The 16,085-nt window shown below is 36.3% G+C and overlaps 1 pseudogene; it reads left to right on the top strand.

Moving 5' to 3' along the window:
* The first annotated feature begins 15,374 nt into the window (after positions 1-15,374).
* On the top strand, positions 15,375-15,577 carry LOC126757740 (small nucleolar RNA U3; annotated as a pseudogene).
* The last annotated feature ends 508 nt before the right edge of the window (positions 15,578-16,085 follow it).

Below are 16,085 nucleotides of genomic sequence, written 5' to 3'. Positions count from 1 at the left end.
AAAAGCAAGCAACGACTGAGCAACTTGGCACATAAATAAACAACAAACGCAACGACCAAACCATGCAACCGTTCCATCGAACTGGTCGCAAGCGAACATTGCGGCGCGCGACCGACGCGACAGAGACTGTGTCTAAGCACAGGAAATGCAGTGTTGTTGGTAATGGCCCGATTGGTGGCGGAGGTGGAGGCGAGGTAGCGAATGGCGCGACAGTAAGCGCTTCCGGCGATTAGTTGGTTCCAACAGGTTCACGCCGGCATTTGCATACATCAACTACCACGCTTCTATATGCATGTGTGTGTGTGCGTGTGTTTTGCCTTTGCGTGCTCTGTGGATGTTAGAAAAAGAGTCCTCGCTGCGGGCGTTCTGCATTGCCTCGGGTTATGCGTTGAATGGAATTTTAATACAAATACATTTAGCTATAAGCTCACACATACATCTACACATATATTTATATAGCCGTCTATAGACAACCTAAGCATACATTTGTGGGTATACGTGCGCCGTGGGGATGAGGGGCAGAAAGTCTTGCGGGCAGGCTGAAGGCGAAAAATGTTGCTTTGAAACTTGCTTCATTTAAATGTAGATTTTGGTGAAAAGATTTCGCAAATATATACTGACAAGTGTACATACATATCTAAGTGTGTAGATCACTGTTTTGGCAAGCGGAATACATAGATACTCTCATACATTGTATGTACATATAATTATGAATAGAATTAATATATGTTAATACAGCATTAATGACTGAACTATGCGAATAAAGTGCAGAATATATACTTACATACATACATATATTCTTAAACTTAAGGCAGATAGTGAAATTACGAAACCTAACCAGCTAATATATCGGTTATTAGTTGTTTTTTTTTTTATTATTTTAGCGACGAATTGGCAGTCCTTCGTCGGTTGGAATTCCGAGTCAGAACGGTTTACACGGACCCTACTTTCGTGGGAACGGTTCAAATGTTGATATTTTGATCTACTAAATCATAAATACAACAATAATAAGATTTAATTAAATTTTTTACAAGTTTAACATAATTTGTTTTAAATTTTGGTATTTATGTTAGCGTTTGTTATACTCAGAATAAGGCATATTTAGAGAATTTAGAGAATTAGAATTTTCGATATCATTCTGGTGAATAATTTCGAAGTTACACACAAAAATTTTAAAAAACATTTCAGAGTGCTTGGAAGAGCATTCCAAACTTTCAACGCGTTGTTCTCAAAATGGTGTTTTCAAAGTCCGTGAGCAACATTACTCAAACAGGGCTAAATCGATTGGTCTCAAATTTTAACACGAGTTTCTTAAAAATGGTTTTTAGTAATTACCCGACGACTTTTCTCACCAATGAATATATTTTTATAAACAATTTAAGGCCGGAATTTTCGTCAAATATCGATTTATTATTTGAGAGACCGCCATTTTGTCAAAAAAATTTATTTTGCGATTAATTACAAAATTTAATATTACTTTATCGAAATCTGTTTGGTTTTCCAATTTTAGAGGATCCGGTTCGGAGATATAATGGTTACCGCAAACGTTTTCTTCGAGAGGAGCTCCCGCAGATCAGTTATAGTTCCTTTCCAAATAAATTTTTTTACTATACAAAAATCTTAAAACACATTTAATAGATACTATAATATTTTTAAAAATTTTTGGATCAATAAATTTATAAGTTTTCTCAGAAAAGTTTGGGGAAAATTCGCTTTTTTTGGCTTTCTAACTGTATATAACCCCTTAAGTTTGCTGCAAAGTTTGTAATACCAAGAAAGAGCACATCGGAGATCATTTGAAATATATGTATAAATTATCAGTATGACAAACTGTTTGTATAAGCGAAATTTTGCTCACATCCTTTAGCCCCTATCGAAACACTCTATATTCATAGGTACAAACTGAACGATCGAAATGAAGTTCTTATATTTTAACTTCTTTATTTGTGGAGGGTATTCCAGCTTGGATGCACCCGATGATAATGTTTTTTCTTGATTTTACTTTAAATTAATTATTTTGAATTTTTTTTAATTTTAGTTTTAAACTTAATAAATTTGTTAGTATATTTTGCGTGTTTTAACTTCGTTGAAATTATTTTGGCATTTTTGAAGTCAACAATTGTTCACGAACTCTGGTTTGGCAAGCAATAATTCTAAACGGTGTGTACACATACATACCATACGGATATATGTATGTGTGCGTAAACTTCAAATGTCGGTACATAAATTCGAACGGTACGATGTTGAGCGCTTATCAAAATGACAAAATCTGAATTATCGCCACTAACGGCAACAACGCAGCAACTTTGCCTGGTGCAACATCATAATTGCAGCGGCAACTTACATCACCAACACAAACACACACGCACACACATACATAGGTGGCTTAGGCAAAGACAACTGCAACAAATTGTTTCACTGCTGCAAGTGTGGCAAAGTGTTCGCATTCCAACTCTAATGATTACATCTAAGACGAAGCGGCACTGCTGTGAAAAGCAAAAACAACAACAACAACAAAAAGCAAAAACAAATTGCCATAAGCAACAGAGCAGCAACTGTCGATTTGCTTGCCACATTTGCCAGAATCAACAAACAGCACAAACACTCACACACACACCCACGTACATGCACACACACACTCTCACATGCAAACTCACTAATATTGGCACTTGTAAAAATTTACATAGAAAATAGAGAATCCCCAGCAGCAATAAAATCGGCCACAATCAGCAGCACACACCAACACACACGCAAGAACATACAGTTACAACAAGAGCAGCAACGTTAACAACACACTACTACCATCACCACCACAGTGGAATCATCGGTCAGTTGCATGCAGCAGATCGCCTGCGTCACCGCAAACGGCTCTGGCAATATACACCTCAACCAACCAGCCGCCCCCTCCCACAGGAGTGCGGTTAGTTGTGTGCGGACATGAACAAACAAACACAAACAAGAAACTAAGCTATGACACCACACCCCAACGTAGCCGGCACAGCAGCGCGCAGAGCTGGCTGCGCTGACGTAACCCAGCGCGCCTCACCACATCTTATCGCACGGCACACAGCAAACCGCAGCGGTCCCAATCTCAGACGCAGCCGCTGATTCTGCTCCAGCGCACCAGCGCCTCAACTATGCCATTGCTGCCGCTTGGTTGGCTGCCTGCGCCAAATCCGCTCGCACCTTCCGCTCGCAGAGCCAGCCATCCAGCGCCTTGCCTCGCCTTGTGGCGCCCGCGGGCCTTTCGCTCGTAATTATAATATTTCATCCCAAATGTGACCGCCGGCGCTGCACCAATGATGGATTTCAACTTTTGAAAATAATACACGGAGCCACTGCCAACCACCAGCGCCACAGCCACAGCGGACGCCAGCGTGAATGTGTTTATGTATACATGTTGTATATGTATATATGTATGTACATAAATATGTTGACAGTGTTTGCAGCTGTGTGAGTTTGGGTGTGAGTGTGGCATTGTTCGGCGCACAGTTCGCCGCCGCTTTGGTCGCCGCCGGCGCTACCATGGTTGACCTCGGGCAGCACAAGTGCTGATTATGAATAAAAATTTCATGTTTTGCTCTCATTCCCCTCGCTCTGTAACCCTGCTATGTTCTTCCACATTCATCGCATGCTGCGGGGCTTGCTGACTATATTCAGCGCATTCTTATTTCTTCTACTTTTTCTATTCGCATGTCTGCTTTTTTGTTGTATTGTTGTGATTACTTTATTGTATATTTTTTCACATACTGCTATACATAAATATGTATTTATATATTTATATATGTAGTATATATGTATGAATGCGATAGAATACAGTTATAGCCCTATGATGGATTTCGGGTGAATTTACGCTGAGCAACCAGTATAAACAGAGAATAGAACAGTTTAACAGTTTTATATTAAGGTACAAATGTCAATATAAAACTTTTAAATGAAGTCCGATATCCCAGGGGGGATATGATCACCGCTCCTCTAGTTTAAAACTTCAAGTTCTTCTTCCGGAAAAACTAAGAAAAACCTAAAAATAAAACAGAACAAGTAAGGAAGGGCTAAGTTCGGGTGCGACCGAACATATTATACTCTTGCAAATTTTATCTATTTTTCCCAATACCACATACTTATAACATGTTACTTACTAAAAAACTAATTGTATAGAGTAAAGTCAGACGGATGTTCGAAAATCCTGATATTAGTTATATGGGGGGGTAAGCCAAGTTTTAGCTAAACTTTATCTATTTAAGGCACAAAGATACACCGTTATGAGTAAAACACGCACTGTAATTTTTATTGAGATAACTCAAATATTGCCCGATATATCCAACATAAAGTTACCTGGAAGTTCGAAAATCTTTATACTAGGTATATGGGGGCTCCGGGAAGTATTAACCTGATTCAAGCCATTTTTAACATACAGACAAACATTGTCAGCAAAGTACTATCCCTGAATATCACTTACATATATATCTCAGACATTGACCGATATTTTCAATCAAGTATAGGTACAGGGATCCAAATATTCGGTACCTAGGGGATTGAACAGTTTTTACTGGATTTAAGCATTTTTTGGCCATAAGTTGGCATACAAGGGCATTATTTGAGCAAAGCTTAATCCCGTTATATTAATTGCTTCTTGATTTGTGTACTGGAAACTTAACGAATCAAGTGGAATATGAAATTGTGCTATAATGGAAGTAGGCGTGGTTGTAATCCGATTTCACCCATTCTCACAACATGACATAGGAATATAAAGGGAATGTAACTTGCCAGATGGGTTATGGGTTATGGGATTTCACCAAAAGGTGGGCGGTGCCACGCCCAATGTCCAATTTTCACACCAGCTCTCATAAAGCTCGCTTGTACAATCTTGGTGGTAAAACTTAATGTCTCTGCCGTATTTAATTCCTGATTTATCGCGCTTTTAGTTGTTTTTAACAGTAATGTTATTTGGGGAGTCAGCGGGGTTATTCTCCGATTTCATCCATTTTCACACTCTCGGTAGAATTTCTTATAAGATTTGTACTCACAAAATTTGGTTGTTTTAGTGGTTTAGGAGATATGTACATTAAACTTGTTATAGGGCACTTCTTCAAAAAAATGTGCTTATTACAACTTTACATTTTAGTTTTTGTTTATTAAATTCACATTTTCCACAACTTATTATTAATTTAATATTTTATTAAACTCACTTAACTTTCATAACTTTTACAGTCTAATACGATTTGTTTTTGTCAACTATTGTCTACTATGCTCGACTGTATATTCGAATATTGTTCGTACTGTAGTTCGAACCTGCATCATATGTTTCATAAGTTTTGGTCAATTTTTAAAAGTCGCGTCCGGATTGTGGACCTTTGACCCACAGGCATCCTGACATTTATATATATATAACCCTATATCTATCTCGATTAGTTTTAGGTGATACGTACAACCGTTAGGTAAATCAAACTATAATACTGTAGCAACTGGTTGCTAGAGTATAAAAACTAAGAAAAACTTAAAATTGTAATTAGTGGCCTTCTTAATCTACATATACAGAGTTTTCAAATAAGAGTTATTCTTTAAAAAACACACAGAAATTGTTAAGCAAACTCAATTGTTTTTTTATTTAATGTGAAGTACAATCGATTCTTAATACAACATCATTCAAATGGCCTCTACGGCTACTTTTGTAGGAACGAATTCGATGAACCCAATTTTCGAGTACTTTTTGCACTAAATCAAGTCGTATGTATGTCATGAATAGGACGTTCAACATTGACTCCTATATCTTGAAGAGAGTCTGGTTTTTTGCTAAAGACCAATTTTAAAACTTCTAGGAGGCCATTCAAAGTCACAATTCTTTCAAATATTCGAATCTTCAAACTTTTATCTCAGTGATTCGGTTGTTAAACGTGCTGTGCAGTACGTAGCCCCGTCTTGTTGGAACCCGATGTTGTCAAGATTAACTTTTTTCAATTCCAGCCATTAAAAGTTATTTAGCACCACTCCATTGACAGCCACGGTGTCACCAGCTTCATTTGAAAAGAAATACGGGCCGATGATTCCAATAGACCAAAAACCACCCTAAACCGTCAATTTAGTTGAACGTAATGGGTGTTCTTAAATAATTTGTGGATTTTCTTCGCACCAGAATTGACAAATTTACTTATTTGCTGATTTGGAGATGATTTACTTAAAAAAAAATTATTTTAATTTGTTTCAAGCCAAAATCAGCAAAGTCGCGAGTGTTTACGGTGGTCCAATAGCTTCACGACGCTCGAAATTTTCAACACTTCGATGAATATCGAGCAGAAGTGGACGATTATTATGACCAAAGTTGCAATGGAAGAACAATTTTTTTGATAATAAAATTGAATAGTCTGTAAGCGTTGTTCTTGTTTATCTTTCCATGATGAAAATGTAAATATTACAGCATATAATGAGAAAAAAATACAAAAAAAGTATTAAAAATGGCCGAAACGACAATTAGAAATTATATCATCCCTCTTAAAAAATCAGGTACATTAAAAGGGGTCAGTTGCAATTGGAACATATCTCAGTTTAAATCCTATATATTTTACTCGATTAGAATTTTTTTTGGAAAAACTGAAAATGCCTTTGCACCAATAGCAGAACGGGTATGATGAGGGACTTACTTGTATATACTTTGATCTTTGTTCGTCGAGAGAGTACTTTACTTCTCAATTACCTACTCAGTCCGAAGTAGCACCTGTTGGCTGTTGTATTTCGATATTGAAAGTTTTAGTTATCTGTCGATTATTATTTTTTTCGGATTGAGTAGTGCAGTCTGGCTTTCGCTTCGTAATGTACTTTTGTGCTGACGGTTAACTCCTCATTGCGTTAACCCACTTTCAAACGTGTATTATCTTGTGGCCTGAGAACAGGATAAATGAGATGGAAAATAAATGCGGTGAAGATTGTGGATACAAAAAGAATTGTAAGCCGAATTCTAATATTTTTTTAATAGTTTCTGATACGATGCATGAGGAAACACTTTCTTTCTCTCTAAATCACGTCACCTTTCCGTCATTTCATCTCACTCCAATAAAGCTATGTGTTCGTACAACCGCTGGTTTTGTTTTTCAAGATAGTCAGCGAAAATACCTCCATGTGCTAACTAAATTATAGACGCCATAACTTTGACAGCTGTTTTTTGCGTATTTTCATGCTCTGAATTGATCTGGATCTCACTATCAAGCAGTTCATGCTCAGAATCATTAATTCGTTTTTGTTTTTGAAAGAGATTTCGTAAAGCCCAATATCCATATCCGCTATGTCCAGATTATTCCCTTGATATATTTATAGACCAGTGCATCAGCCTTTAAAATTGGTTAAAATTGAAGCAAAAAATAAGAGTAGGATGAAACTCATGAGAAAAAGAAAAGAAATTAATAGAAAGAGGGACAAAATAGTTTAAAGGCGATATAGGGGTAGTTAAATTTTTGAGCATCAAAATGGCTTATATCGTTTTCCAGTAAAACAACAAGTACTATTATTTATTTATTTATGCACCTTATTTTGACTTGAAATCGAAATAAACACTAATTTTCCATAGAAAATGGTTACTTCAAATTATTGCTTTTTAAAAAAGTCGGTAAACTTTTCCATCGTTAAAATCTTTATCTTTTGATAGTATATAAAATATTTACCATTATATGGTAAAATTTTTCAGAACATACATAAATAGACCCCGAGTTCCATGTGTTCGTCCGCAACAATCTATTTTGGAATACCACTGCGTTCATGCTCTCATACGATCTAAGTACCTTCTTGTATAGAATCTCGTATGTGATGTATTTCTTCACCCTACTTTAATCACAATCAGCAATATCTGGTTTTTAGGCGAGCTCACTACTACTGTGCAGAAGACGTTATTTGGAACTTTTTTTTTAATTTTTAACTTTTAACCCCATAGTTAGTGGTATAAGAAATTTCTCTTCCTTTAATATCAATATTTAAATTTTAGTCGGCATCTTCATCAAATGAAAAACCTCGAGTTGTAATGCTAATATAGACTTTGCGGTTTAGTAATATGTGAATATGTAGGAGATATTTGAGAGTCCTGTGGTATAACCGTTAAGTGCGAATGGAGACTATGCAACACCAGAGACTTGCACTTCCTCAACGTGAAAAAAAGCTCTTTCATAGTATAGTATTTATTTGAATATGTGCTTTAGATGAGATATTACTTTACAATGTTAAATTGTTATAAATTTTAAATGCAATTTCATGTTCGTTTTTCCATTACACTTTCCCGTTGGTAAAAAAACAAAAAACTTGTTCAAATATTGACATAACCAACATATAAAAACCAAAAATCTGACATATTAATATTTTATGCAAAACCTAGTAAAAAGCCGTAAGCGCTTGACTGCAAATATCCACAAATGTCACAATACCGAGTTTACAAATTTAAAAAATTGCAGCCTGTCAATGAAAAATTCAATGTTGCTTATACGCACTGGCGTTTGAATGAGCAAGTAACACATCTATATACATATGTATGTATGCATAACGTAAATGCATATGCACATGCATTTGGAAAAACTTGCTGCCCTAATAGGCCATCATAGCAGCACTCACCAAAAATAGCCCTAGCAAAGTACACAGAGTAAACAAGAAACCGAAAAAACATCAATACGAAAAGTTTCCAAAAGATATGCCACATGAAATTTTATAAATCACAGCAGTGCAATGCGAAATGACAAATTGCCCGCGATTTATAATAAATAATTTCATGTATTCCAAATATTTTTTTAATATTAATTTTTGCGGATGCTTGTAAAAATGTACGGAAACATGAAAGTAAAAAGTATTTTAAAATGTAAAAAATACATACGTATTTGAGCATATCACATAAGTATGTATGTACTTGTATGTATTGCTCGTACCAGAAAACAAGCAGACCAAGGTAAAGGATTACCTACGTAAAAACCACTGCACGTTTTTTTGTATATTTATATGTGTACTTGTTCGTTTGTTTATTTGCATGTGTATGTGTAAAGTTTGTATGACAAGCAGCGAAGCAAAAAAGTAGTTACGGAACTTAATAAAAGTCGGAAATGTCAATGTAAATATTGAGCGATATGTCACCGACCAAAGCATCGGCATGCCAATGAGCACTTATAACCGGTTTCGCCAACAAGGCTGAAGCTAAGTTATAACTTAATTTCGGCGCTACTTCGAACCGATTTTTCATTTCGTTTTCTAAAGTTTAGCTCCAGAGAACCATCATAGCTGTTTGCTCGACCATATCAGTCTCGCTTTCAATAATGATTACATATGCCTAATATTTTATACGTTTATTAAAACCTTCAATGTTATCTAGAAATGTTGCAAAAACTGTATTCAATTCGCGCGAAGGTAGACAGAAATGCACCCTTTGGTTGCACTATCGTAAAATCTTTATGTTGTTGCTTACTTGTTCCATCGTCGCTTTCAAACTATTAGGTGCTCTCAATGAAACAACATATATGGTATACAGGGTTGCATTTCATCCACATTTTCGTGTTGCCGTATGTAGACTTTTCTGTGTTTGGAAAACAATTTTTACGAAATATTTTTAATAAATATAGAAAAATTAAAAAAAAATTGTCAAAATATCTTACTGCTCTTAATAAGAGTTCGTTTGGTATGTATTTTGTTTTTCCATTGTGCATAGATGAATCGGAATTGCAATTTTCGGGGGGTATGTAGACTTTATTGTGTGACTGTATATCCGTTATGCTTACTGTAGACAGCCATACAAAGTTTGATGACTAATGGACTCCAAATATTCCACATTTGTGAACGAGTTGGGCATTCATAGAGACATTGGAAAATTGTTTCTTTATTTTCGGCTTGTCAGCAGCTACGGTCAAACATTTTATACGGGACTTCTCCCGGACTTATTTTATCAGTGCATAGTTATTGTTCCGTCCGAGAACAAGTCCAACAATGCCTCCTGGCTATCTGTGTAAATATATAGTTGGTTTTTCTATCCACCCTAGGTTATTAAATCGAATCTTACGCGCCTTCTCTACGGCCAGTACTTCCACTTGGACGATACTACATAGCAGAATTTAGTAGACGGAATAGAGATAGAGAAAGAAGTCAAGATCCTCGGAGTGTACCACCGCCTCTACTTCGCATTCCATTTTGGACCCAACGATATAGATTGAGATATTATGCTCCTCTCTTGTTAAAAGCTTCACCATTCACATCTAAAAGGGTATACTCATCGTGTGCTCCATATATAAAAATTGGTCAGTTAACGGGTGTGTAAATCCACATGAGTATATTTGTTTTAAGGCCCCAGTTTCTGCTAAGTATTCTCTCGCAAGACTATTGTTCATTTTTCAATACAGTTTGGTATCGAACTCAACTCCGAGGTAGGTAGATGCTGTGTTAGATCCAGAATTTTTAAGCTGTATGGTATAAATGAACCAGCCAGAAAGTGGCTAAACTAAGTAAGTCGCGTTAGGAAATCCTGCCCTCAGCTGGAACAAAGAACGAAAAGTGGCATATGAACAAAGAAAGCTGCGTTATAGCAAAGTATTCAAATATGCAAAAACTGTTGTTTCCAAATTTTTCTGAACTTTTTTCAATTCTCATAAGCTTTATCAAAACCAGTTAGTTCTAAGCATTATTACTCTGTGTGATAAGTATGAGTTCTTGTAAGCTTTGATTTTTTTATAGACCTTCAAAAAAACTTCTTTCTCTATTCGTATCATATCATTCGAAAACTCATTCGACGAAATATTTTTTTCTAGCTTGCTATGACTTTCAGTGGCATCGGTGCCAAATGTCACATCAAAATAGTGATTAGTGTTTAGTATACGCTTGCCTTTCTGAAGTACTTTAAGTGCAATTGGCGACTTTTGCGATGAGTGAAATTATTCAATAAAGAAGTTTCATTAAATTTTGAAGCCGAAACGTTTGAAATATTGGAAGAGGCCTTCGGTTATAATTATTTGTCGCGAGTAGGTGTTTTTGAATGGTACAAATTATTCACAGAGAGTCGAGAACACCTTGACGACAAACCACGTCCCGGCTGACCATCAACATCCACTAATGATTAACACGTCAATAAAATAAATAACGTCAAATACGTCACGTCAAATAAATAAAGAGTCAGAAAACCATTTGAAAGCACGATGGGCTTCCAAATCACTAATAATTTTCGAAAAACAGTGTCAAGTTAACGTCTGTGAAACAATGCATTCCGACCATGTATTATTACTGGCGATGATGTATGCTTACGACCCGGAAACAGACTATCAAATGTCAAAGCAAACGTCAAAGCAAGTCAAAAATCAGGGTTATATTAACATTTTTCTTCGATTATCGAGTTGTGGTGCATTCCGAATGCCTTCCGACCAGCCAAACTGTCAACAAGGAATACTATTTGCATGTCATGCGTCGTTTGCGCAGCTATTTAATCGTAAAATTAGGCTGGAGTTATGGTTCGACAACTCTTAGTTTTTCGCCTAATTTTCAACCAATATCGTGTCGCAGCTGCCGTATTCGCCTGATTTAGCTTCATGTGACTTCTAGTTATTAAGCACACTTAAGCGACCCCTTATGGGAAACCGTTTTGATACAATTGAAAACATTAAACGTAAATCGCTACACGCATTGAAGGCTATACCGGAAATTGACTTCAATAACTGTTTCGAGAATTGGAAAAAAAAGTTGGTACAAGTGCGCTGGTGTCAAGGGGGTTTGGACGGCATAGATTTTGAAGCATAAATTAAGAACTTAAAAATTATGAACAAAGTTTTATTATTTTTGCTCATAGTCCTCGATTGACCCATTAATCCAGTTAACCGAAATTTCTGTACCTAAAGGATAATAGAGACGTAGATGGATAAACATATAACCTTTAATAGCAGATGAGTTAGAGAGAATGTTAGATAATAGTAGAATTACTGAGACATTTTGGTAGGTCTTACTTTAAAAATATAATATACTCAACTTCTCTGACTTTTCCCTTGAGGTATAACAAACTGCGTGGCAGAAATTGTTCAGAGTATAATAAAGTACTTACCCCACTTTTTAATCTGTCTGCCCTGAAGAGATTCACTGCCTTCAAAATATTTCTAAGGCTTCAAAAAAATCGAAGTACTCGTCTCCGAAAAGTCATTGAAGTTAAGTCTTTGGTTTGCTGGGTTTCCATCAGATCGTTTTCACCACTCTATACGAGCACATGGTGCTGCATGAATATCGCCAATATGAATAATAATATTTTATATTTTATTGTATATGTTTAAATGCAGAATGTTACAACTGGGACGCATAATCGCAATATTCGGCATCACCTCCACCACTCGTCATCTCCGGCAATCGTTGCAACAGCACTTTTGTGCCAAACTGCACTTAATAAGTGTGCTGCATGCATTTTATTTTCAACTCTTTCGTCCCTCTGTGGTCATTGGTTGTGATTGGTGCTTAAAAAGATATGCGACTCAATTTTTGCGCATAGCCATTGATGCACCCTTGTCGTGTTGGCCATTGTGGCATGAGGAGATGAGCCACGCCATATTTTTTATATTAATTGCACACCTCATACTGTGTAACACCGTATTTAAATACATTCGCCGGTTCATGTTTCATTCTTTCCTCGTTAGCAGTGTCCGCTCAGTTAATATTCATTGGAAGAGTTCAGACTGCCAGTCATCTGTGAATCGTTCATATTTTTTATGAGGTCCTTTTTATTCGAATTTATAAAGCCGTGAACGTTCTCAACAAATATTTTAGTTCAGTTAAATTTAAATTCCATTGTCGTAGCTTTCTTTCCAATCAATAATTCAAATCCAATCCAAAATAAAGCAAAATAAGTTAAAATTCTTTTAATTAGCTATTGGGCTGGGAGGGTACACAGCTCCTTTCCAGTATCTCGTAAATAAATAACACTCTTTGCCAAAAATATTTGTTTTAAAATAAAAAACCTATTATCCCATTTTGATAAGACTAAATGGCAATGGTAAATTTATTGTTAGTTCTAAAAATCGCAAAAAGATTTGTAGAAATATCAAAACATAAATAATAATTATGTGGCTATATTCCGGACTTTTTCTAAGCGATATTAAAGTCTTTTCGGTATTTCAACGAGTTCTATCCTAAAATAATGGTCACAGTTTTAAAAAAGTTTTCTTTATCAATGTACATATATCAATGAGAGTCTTCCATTTATCTCTTTACAGTCGAAAGCGTTATGTATGGTCGTATTTGGACCTCGCTTCCACCATGCCAAGCACCCGCCAAGACGCCAAAGAGACGGTGACGGATCAGAAATTGCGGCAAATATTGCGAAAGCATCGGTTTGTGAAAATTTGGAACTTTCTATGTCAAAGGCTATAAGAATTCATGTTTCGCAGCCGTATCGAAATGTTGACATGACAGTTGAATATTTTTATATTGGTACATAGCACAATAATCGAGAAGCTCCAGACCTCAGCGAGGGCACCAAAAAATTGCATTCTTTATACTTGTACGGTTGATGATGTCTTCCTGTGATCCCCTATTTACTGATACTCGTATAACACTGCCCAAGTAACATATATATTCCACATTTTCAATCGACTTGAAAGTTCTGTATACAGGTTTGGGTAATACTAATTTTTTTGGTATTGCCGGTGTCAATTCTGAGACCTACTTTCGCTGCAGTTTCTTGCACCTATATTCTGTTTTATTTGCCATATGAGCGAAGGTGTTTATCATTAAATGGTAAACTAGACATAGTTTAGATCAAGCCTTGTTGTAATAGTAGACTGAGAGAATCAAAACCGGCATATATAGATAGACAAGATGAGGACCGGGATTTCCACCTGACCCAAATACTCAGTGGCCATGGGTGCTTTAGAAGCTATCTATACAAAAATCGTCATGACTTTAGTCCAAATTGCTCGACGTTAACCGAGTGTATAGAAAACTCTGAAGACGTATTCTATCATTGTCCTAGGTTTTCTTGGTCTTAGAGGTAGTCTCACAGATAAAAATTATACTGCACTTATGTGCCTCCTCTGTTAAATGGAAAACTGTCCGCGAAACGGCAGCTCTAATTTTGATAAGATTGAAACATTTACGACAGACTAGGCTTCAGTCTGTCCGAATAAGGTTTCGCGGATTAAAGTCCCGCAATCCGGCTTTCGCTGCCTCCTACTTTAAAAAAAAATTGTTTTAAAAATCTAGATCAAGCCATCTATATAGACACCACCTTATTCCTTTCCCTGTACCTAGCTTTATCATAACGATGTTAAACAAAAGCGGTGACAGAGCGCAGAATATTCACCTCTACTTTCATTCGAATACTGAGCTCGCTTTTGGACAAAATGCGACAACCCGCATAAGAGTACGACGCTCTTATTTATTCAATTAGTTTTGAGGATACCCCTCTACAAACTAATATTGTTGACAATTTCCGCAATTATTTTATTCAGTAAGCTCAATAGATTAACAGTTCACCAGTTCTTACACTCCGACTGATCACATTTTTTGGGAAGATTGATGATGGCAGTAGCTGCTTTCTTGTTATACTCTTGCTAGATTTTGCTATAGAGAATAATAGTTTTGTATGAATCTACTTAAACTATTCGAGATAGATAAAAGGTTAAATATATAAATGATCAGAGCCTAGGTGGCTGTTTGTCTGTCCGTCCGTGGCTTTTTGCTCACATTTTTATGTCACAGTGCGAAAACGTGTAAAATCGGAATACAGCCACGCCTGCTTCTCATATAGCAGAATTCAAAATTCAATTTTTTCTTTAACTGTCCAATACACAATTTTAGAAACAATTGATATAATAAAATTGGACGAAAACTTAACCTAGCCATTATATATCTAAGATCAGAATTTCAATCCATTTGATTGGTGATTGTATGTGAGGTACCTTAATGAATATCCGGGAACATTTTTTAGTAAGTGGCATGCCAATAGTATGAGTATAATGTTTGGTTACATCCGAACTTAGCCCTTAATTACTTTTTGAAGTTTATACATACTTCTTATACGAGTTCGGAAAAGGTTGCGATAGATTCAGGTTGCGCAACCTTGCTCAATATGAATCTAACGCAACCTTGTCTGCGAAGATGTTCGAGCAGCAAGCGAAGCGGTGACAATCGGCGATCGTTTGTTCGTTTCTTTCGGCACAGCTCGGCTTTTCTACCAACAACACAATGTTGCTATGCTTATGCTGTTGTTGTTTTTGTAGAACAATGTTTCAATTTTTGGTTGGTGACATATTCACATGTGTGCGCATATGTATGTTTGTCTGCTTGTGCATTATTAAAGTTATACTTCTTTTTCTTTCGTTCGTCTTTCATTTCTGCGAATTCTCAACTATTTTGCGTATCTTTTGGTTGAAATACTCTGCGTTGGTCATTAAAAAATTAAGGCTATACTTTACAGAATCATTTCTGTAGTTATTCTTCATTTGCATTTTTTGGAAATCGACCCGCAATGACGCGGTATATCGTTTTATCTGACAGCGTGAGGTTTAAGAAGTTCATTTCTAATTTTGTCTTGTGGCATATAAGAAATGATGTTTCTTCGAAAATCGTTCGCTTACAACGGATAAAACGACTTCTTAGTGGTGATTTTAATGAAGAAATTCCTTTTGGTTGAAATGCTCTGCGTTGGCCGTTGAAAAGTTAAGACTATACTTCTCAGGATCATTCATTTCTTCAAAGAAATTAATGACCTTTAGAAATATGTTGTCATTTCCATATTCGTAGCAATATAATTTCTATAGCATAAGTAAAGTAATGGCCGCCGATTGTCACCCCTTGCCGCTGTAGCAGCTTCGCCTACAAACGTGCGTAAATATGTATGTATGTATACGTATGATCGTGAATACATATCGACGCAGATTTTTGCGAGAAGCACCAGAAAGTTGTGCAATTTATGATTTTTAGCTTTTGCCATCGTCGCGAAAAGACGACTTGTTGGCAAAGGCATGCTCGGGGAGATGTTACGGCCTCTGTTTTTATGAATGAAGCGAGATCGCTTGTGGAATTTGCGCCTGCGTTCATGAATGAAATCGTTTTTGTTGTAAAATGTACTACACTTGTTCTTCGCCAATTTGGCTGCAATATTGACTTGT

Source organism: Bactrocera neohumeralis, chromosome 4 (genome assembly GCF_024586455.1).
Source record: "Bactrocera neohumeralis isolate Rockhampton chromosome 4, APGP_CSIRO_Bneo_wtdbg2-racon-allhic-juicebox.fasta_v2, whole genome shotgun sequence".
NCBI classification, from domain to species: domain Eukaryota; kingdom Metazoa; phylum Arthropoda; class Insecta; order Diptera; family Tephritidae; genus Bactrocera; species Bactrocera neohumeralis.
The sequence above is the reverse complement of the archived record's forward strand: the minus strand, read 5'-3'. Positions and strand labels throughout refer to the sequence as shown.